Raw genomic sequence first — 8,138 nt, forward strand, 5'->3', positions numbered from 1 at the left:
TAACTGTGAGGGTGTCCCAACTTGGAAACACTGGTTCATGGTGGCATATAGTTCTGTTTACAGGAACGGCGTCAGGGGCCACATGTGATACCCAGTGAGAACAGTAACCAACCCAGTCATAATAAAAACTATTTATTACAATAAAGACCCAGATATACGAACAGGAATATAATCATAGAATCTACAGTGCAAAAGGAGGCCATTTGGCCCATCAAGCCTGCACCAATAACAATCCCACCCAGGTCTCATTTCCCCCAATCCCACATATTTCCACCCCTATTCCCCCTGACACTAAGGGGCAATTCAGCATGGCCAATCAACCTAACCAGCACATCTTTTTACTGTGGGAGGAAACCCACGCAGACACGGGGAGAACGTGCAAATTGCACACAGTCAATTGAGGCTGGAATTGAACCCAGGTCCCTGATGCTGTGAGGCAGCAGTGCTAACCACTGTGCCACTGTGCCGTCCTGATATAATGAGCTAAGACAGTTACCTACAAAACGACTAAACACACCCACACAGTTTAAGTAGGAATTACCCTTCTGATCCAAAGTACTTTTACAAGATCTAAACTCTTTCAGGACTTCCCTCTTCCCAAACAACATCCAATCTAATAGATCTATAGGTAAAGGCCAGCAGCTTATAATTACCACACTGAATATGATTGAGTAGTTATTCTGGGAATGTCTGTACTTGGTTCAGCGAAGATATGGGTGCTAACTGTCTCCACGAAGGTACTCTGCATGCTTGCTTCTGGTCTGCTAACCAGCACCGGCTTACAGGCTGCTAGCTGGACTCTGCGCCTCAGGCTGCTAGGTGGACACTGCTTCCTGCTTCCGCAAATTGATTGCCAATTATATCATTGTTTTCCTTTGAAGATACTCTCCATATATTTGGCTGTCTGCCTCTTCGGCTTCTGTCGGTTCTAACATGAACATACGTATATCTTCCCTGAATGGTGCCATCGTCTACCCCAAAGTTTTTCCTATTTGCAGGATGATGTATTCGTTTTGGTCTGTCTACAGCTGCCAATCTTTTTATTGGGATTCATATCCTGTGAAATACCTTTTGAAATGCTGGCACATTCATGATACCACAAAGTGTTAGGGCACAGCCCAGTGATTAGATATTAGTAGCATCAGAAAGAACAAGGTGAGGAAAACTCAGAATAAAATTGATGTTAAATTTAAAATCAGGTCTTACCTGGTGGAATGAAAAGGCCGATTGGAACTTTCTCACTCCTTCCTTCATAAGCCAGCATTTGTTGATAGAAGCGGCAAAGGCTGGTCTGAGAGTTGTCGCCTTTGAAACGCTCAACATTCAAATAGGAAACAGGACTATGAACAAATTGACGACTTAATGAATGCATTTTTAATCTTTATCCAAAAACATCGCTCCAAGAGTGACTGGCACTTCTTTCAAACCCTTTATCAGTTCCAGTTCCATTTCCATAATACCAGTTACTGTGCTTCAAGCTTAACATTCCCATGATACCTTGCAGATGTCTCAGTTGCCCGCAAAAGTCTATACCAGATCAATTAACAATCTTCTTGGCATTGTTGGGTGAACACAGATGGGTTGCATGTAGATTAGTTTACCTGGGATGCAATACAGAGCCTGTAAAATAGGCACCAATATTTACTGCTTTCCAAAAGCAAACTGGTTGCCAAGGCTGGCTAAACAGACTGACTTTTAGAGCCGTCCTCACTGGCTCTGTATTTATATTTCCCCATCTCAAAGGTCTTTGCCATTCCTTTCTCTTTTCTGGTTTCTACATGCTTTGTAGGGATGGGAACTGCATCTTTGGAAATCTCTGGTGGTTTTTGTGATTGTGTCCTTCTCATATGACCTGATCTGGCTGCAGGACGTCAATAAACACCAAATGGCTTTGATTCTGGAGCATTTGCAACCGCAGTGACAGATTCTGGAGCTGGAGTTATCTTGTTCCAGGACCCGACTGTCTTGTCTCCTTCTCTATACATTCTCCAGCATCCTTACCCTGATTTTCTTTCATTCCTCTCATCGCCTTTTTCCTCTCTTTCATTGCTGATTTGTAATGCCTGGATTCTCAAGTCACTGTCATTAACTTGCAGGTGGTTCTGGCTGGCACTCGGTCCCTCCTGCGCCACCCTGTTCCCCTGAGTCACCGAGCTAGGATGGCTGTGAGTGTCCGGCTTCAGCCCAGCCCCGACTCCCTGTTTGATGAGCTGCTCCAGGTCAACCTCCTTTTGCTCATTCCCATCCTCCTTGACCCGTTCCTGTTGGAGGTGCTGACACTCGCTCCTTGCCACCTGTTCTTTCTCCTTCTTCACTTTCTTGGCCACTCTGAGGACTGATACCGACGTGGCTTCAGCAGGAGCCATTGCTACAGGCCACCGCTACTGGCATGACCGAAGCGGCAACGGCAGTGGCAGTGGTGGTGGGTTCGGAGCCAGAGAAAGGACTGGGGGCTTCAGTCAACACTACAACTTTGGCCAGCCTGGAGGGAGGTGCCTCCTTGGTCATTTTGGTTTTCTGTTTCTTCTTCTTCTTGTCTCTTTTGGTGAAGAAATCATGGAGGCTCTTGTCATGCTGCTTGGCCATGCTGAGTTGGGAGTTAGGCTAAAACCGGACACTCACGACCATTCCAGCTCGCTGACTCAAGGAGTTAGGTTGGCGCAGGAGGGACCAGGAGCCGGCCAGAACTGGAGCAGGCTGGATAGGGGCATGGAACCCAGGGAGAACATCGGCATTGGACGGTCCACACCTTTTTACTGCCTGGGTTGCTGGAATTGCCCTTCTGAAATCTCACTAAGAGGCTACAATATCCACACCTTCCCATCTGTTGCCAGAGCAGGCTGTGATCCAAGCCCCAGGTTTTTAATTGGGCATTGAATAAAATGTGACTCTGATACAGTCCTGCACTCTTAGGAGACTCAACCAATCAGAATCCGATTTTGCTCTGCATTGCCTGCCAATAGGCTGAAGAAATACAAATGAGCCTATCAGGCTCGGATTGGTGCCCCTGCAGCCACTGGCAGCATGGGGTCCCCTACAGAATCCTTACTGTGCCGAAGGAGGCCATTTGGCCTACTGAGTCCGCACCAAGCCCAAGCCCTATTCCTGTAACCCCACATATTTACCCTGAAACTTCCCCTGACACTAAGAGGCAATTTGCCATTGCCAATCAAAATAACCCACACATCTTGGACTGAGGAAACCGGAGCACCTAGAAGAAACACATGCAGACACGGGGAGAACATGCAAACTCCACACAGACAGTAACCTGAGGCTGGAATTGAACCCAGGTCCCTGGCGCCGTGAGGCAGCAGTACTAACCACCGTGCCGCCCATTTCCCCAATGGGGCTTCCATTTGTATTCCATTGAGAGATCGGCAGAACCCCAATGGAACTACTAGGAGTTTAAGTCTGCGTTGTCAAATGCAATCTACAAATATTCTAATGTCATTACAGATATCAGATAATAAATAATAGCACCAGAAATGTGCCATCTGCAAACGTATATGCATTACATAAACAAAGATGCACTTAATTAAATTAATTGAGTGTACTTCTTAATGCAATTTCCATAAAATAATACAGGCTTTCCCCATGCTGGTTTTGAACCCAAAGTGCCTTTGATATAAGGTGGCTGTTTGGAATAATAATTACTCCTGCATTCCTGTGTCTAATAACCTCAAATACTCTATGACGCTATGACTATCTAATGGGAAAAGAAAACAAGCAATATTGCAATGAATGTCCTTTTATTTAGAACATTATCAGGACCTTTGCTTTGCTTTGTAACATGCACGGTGGCAGATTCATCTCCCAATAAATCAAGATTATCTAGTTATAGGGCATGCTGCACTGTTCAGTTCAGTGCTCTGGGTGAATACTGACTGTGCTAACTAATAGGAATGTTAAATGCCAATAAAAGTTAATTTCAGAGCAGAAAGATGTAACTCGTGGAATACCAAAGGGATCAGTTCTTGTCCGGCAATTGTTCACTATTTACATTAATGACCTGGAGGAAGGAACACACTGTAAAGTTTCTAAACTTGCCGTTCATATGAAGATGGATGTTGTCATGAGGATATTTTGACTCTGCAATGGGATATGGATAGATTGGGTGACTGGGCAAAAACCTGGCAAATGGAGTTTAATGTGGGGAAGTGTGAGGCCATGCACTTCGATAGGAGGAATCAAAATGCAGATTATTATCTAAATGGTGAGATTCTGCAGCTGAGTGAAGTACAGAAGGATCTTAGTGTTCTGGTGCATGAATCACAAAAAGCTAACAGGCAGCTCCAACAAGCAGTTAAAAAGGCAAATGTCATTTTGGCTTTTGATAAGAGGGTTGTCCTATCAAGCGAGACTAAATAGGCTGGGTCTGTATTCTGTGAAATTTAGAAGAGTGACCTTATTGAAACATATAAGATCGTGATGGGCTTGACATGATGGATGGTGAGATGTTTTCACTAGTCTGAGACTTTCGAACAAGGGGACATAGCTACAAGATAATGAGGGTAATTCTCCCATCCTGCTGCGCTAATTTTTTAGCACAGTAGGCCAGGAGATGCCAGCGGTACCCACTCCGCAGGATCCGTGCTGGGTGGCCCGCCCCGATAGCATCTCCCAGTCTTCCGGCGGCGGAGATTTTAAATAAAATTAGCGGGCCCAGCACTGAAATTTCTGGGCCTGCTCACATCTGTCCCTCCCGCCAGTGTTTCACTCCAGTGGGGATTACTATAGCTCCCCACTTTCGGGGAGCTAGTGGCTTGACCCCACTGGAGTGAAGGGAGGGCAATCGGAGCCCCCCAGAGTGTCGGGCGGCAGGGGGACGGAGTCCCCTGGGCATTGGCACATTGGCAGTGTCAGCTTATGCCCCCTGACACTGCCCAAGTGGCAAAGTGCCAGTGCCCAAGGGAGACCTTGGCACTGCCCATCAGGCAGTGGGGCCTAATGAGGGTGGGGCCTGATGGGGGTGGGGCCTCTGAAGGCGATTGGTGGGGGTGGGCAGTCCGGCTACCAATCTGTACTTTGGGATCGAGCAGAGGGAGGGAGATTAATGACCGGGGCTGGGCATCGGGATAGAGGGGTAGCTTGCTGGGAAGGGGTCGGTACTGCGGGTGGGGGCGTTCGAAACTGTCCGTGGGGTGGGAAGGGGGGGGGGCTGTGGGAGACCGGGTCTGCGGGGGCGTGGGTCGAGGCTGGGCCCGGGATGCTCGGAGGGCCAGCAATTGGGCTGTGGGGGGGCAGAGGGCCGGCAGCGCAGAGGTCGTGAGGCTGACCAGCAATCGAGCTGGCCAACAATCGGGAGGCCAGCAGACAGGGGTCACTGCGCACGCACCGCTCTCGACGCTGGGAGATCTGGACACGGGCAGTGGCCTGCTCAGCACTATCCTGCCGGCCTCCCGGGTGGGAATAGGCCCCACCCCCTGATTTCCGGAGTGAATCATGCTAGTGCACTGTCCAGTGCACAGAGTGTGGGAGTTTCTTTTTTAAACTCCCACTGAAAAAAACAATGTGATTTATTCCAGTTTCCATGCAAATCCGTGCTTAGAATTTCTTTGGTAGAATCGCCCCCAATTTGTCGATCATTTAAAACTAAGGTGCATAGAAACTTCTTCTCGAAGAGGGTGGTGAACCTCTGGAATTCACTGCCCCAAAGGTAATAGAGGCTGGATCATTGGAGTATTTAAAGTGGAGGTGGATAAATATCTGATCGATCGAGGAATAGATAAGCCATGATCTATGCCATCGCTGGTATAGATTAGCCATGATCGTACTGAATGGTGGGGCACGCCCGAAGGGCCCAGTCCAGCTTCTATTTCATGTGTCCTTGGACAGCAAAGAGCGACAATGAATGGATCAGCTGAACACGATGGATCAGGATTTGAAGATAACTAGTGTCATTTATATTAATATTGGTCTTTACTTTTGAGAAAAAGTCTATGCTGTTTTAATAGTACTTCTGCTGGTTTGTTAACTTCTGCATCTGTGCAGAATAAGTTCATGCAAATTTATAGATAATGAGCCAAGTACTGCATATGTGTGCCATTCATATCATTCCCACTGGGGAAACAAGACTGATTGGCAAACTGGAGAACCACAGCTTGCTGATGGGGAAGGGGAAACATTTTTTAAATAGTGTAGGAAATGTTACAAGATTAACCGCAGCCAAAAGAATGAATAAAAATAGATTTTGTGAAGTAGAACCCACTCACGGTGCTCAGTGCATTGATTAAGCTCTTCGATTTATTGCAAAGTTAATCATTAAACCAGTTAGCATTTAAATTTTGCATATTTGTGTCTTGCGTGAAATACATTTGTCAACACATTAAAAAAAATCCAAAAAGAATCACCATTTCTAACACATTTTATGTGCCAATCTGTACTGATATTTAAAGTGACTAACAAAAATGACAGAAGCATGAACATCGAACTGGAGTTGAACACCTTTCACTAATTACTGTCGGCAGCTGCCACCTTGGGCTCCCACCTACTGTCCCCCTCCATCAGTTTGTTGGTTGGCTCAATCTTTGGAACTTTTGCCAACCTGTTATTGTGCCACCCAGAGCAGACCCCACCACCCCCACACATCAGTAAGCTGTAATTCTCAAGTGAAAATTATATGAATGGCACGTGTCTTGCTGGCAGCCATTGCTGCTTATCAATGAAAATCTGTTTAAGAAATTATAAATCAGCTCAATTAGTAATTAGCCCTGTTTTGCCAAAGGAACAATTTCGGGCACATAGTGAGAGGGCAGATGGATGTGTTGAAAGTCAGAAGGAACAGTCTTTTTTTGGTTGTCCCATTCCTAAAGATTTTGATATTTGGCAGTAATTTTAAGTTGGTTTAGGATGGCCAGATGATACTGAATCAATTGGAACTCTTTTCAGGCAGCATGAAGTTAGCAGAAGCCAGCACATTGAGGGTTAGTGTAGACAGCTACTGAAGAAAATGATCAGGATGTTCTACATTGGGTGCTTCCATCTTCAAGTACTTTTCCACAAATTCATCTGGAATGCAGCAGATAAAGTATGAGTTATTCAAAGCTGCTTCCATATCTATAGAAAGGGCAGAATTGCTTTTTCCGAGGATAACACTTCATCTCTTATCCTTCTATCGATGTTGTCACAGAACAGGGTTAAAAGCAAAATAAAAAGTTTCAAGCAATTGTATAACTCCCTATCATAAAATACCTCCCTTCTCCGTTCCCTCGACTCGTCTTCCCTTTGAGAATGTGTAAAGAATAATAAATTGAACTTGGTTGACAGGAATTCAGGTAATCCTATTAGTAAGAGAATAACTTCTCTCCCTATTCAGCAGAACAGTCCACATTAACTCAGGAGAGAAAGCAGGTGGATGGAAGCTGAGGTCAAAAAGGTAAGATACCGATCAACCATAATCTAACTGAAAGGTGGAACTGGCTTGAGGGCCTGACTGCCCTCATTCTGTTCCTGTGTTCTGATATTCCTTTCCATGTTCTCATCTCCTTCATTAATGCAGTATATGGCTCAGGGAATTGTCACTCCTTGGACTCGCCTGCATGTCTCTGGTCAGTTGCCCGCCTGCAATTGATGAGAAGCAATAGAAGATTGGCAGGCAGGGCATTTCCCAGCACCTTTTCCACTCTATTTAAAATAAATAATCACTTGAGCATTGATCCTGTAGAAAGTGAGTCTGGAGAATTGATAAATGAAAACAAAGGCGCCATTGACTCTGTCTACACTTCCCGCTTCCTCGGAAAAGCAGCCAGCGTTATCAAGGATCCCACGCATACCGGGCATACTCTCTTCCACCTTCTTCCGTCGGGAAAAAGATACAAAAGTCTAAGATCGCACACTAACCGACTCAAGAACAGCTGCTCCCATTCCCCTCGCAGAATTTGCCTTGGGAGCCTCTTGGCACTCCTTGGAAACTGTCTTTTCATCTCTCTATCCTTCTTTAAGGCACTCCTTAAAAAGTTACCTCTTTGAATAGCTGTTGGTCACCTGTCCTAGTATATCTTTATGTAGCCCAGTGTCAAACTTTGTTCACTTACACTCCTGTGAAGCACCTTGGGATGCAAGTTGTTATATATATCCAATTCCTTTTTGAAAGCTACTATTGAATTTGCTTCCACCTCCGGCATTGTGATCCAGAGCGT

At 45.7% G+C, this 8,138-nt stretch overlaps 1 pseudogene; it reads right to left on the reverse strand.

Annotated features, from left to right (window-relative positions):
- Positions 1-1,641: 1,641 nt before the first annotated feature.
- On the reverse strand, positions 1,642-2,586 carry LOC144495323 (protein CDV3 homolog; annotated as a pseudogene).
- Between the last annotated feature and the right edge of the window lie 5,552 nt (positions 2,587-8,138).

Source organism: Mustelus asterias, chromosome 6 (genome assembly GCF_964213995.1).
Source record: "Mustelus asterias chromosome 6, sMusAst1.hap1.1, whole genome shotgun sequence".
Taxonomy (NCBI): Eukaryota; Metazoa; Chordata; class Chondrichthyes; order Carcharhiniformes; family Triakidae; genus Mustelus; species Mustelus asterias.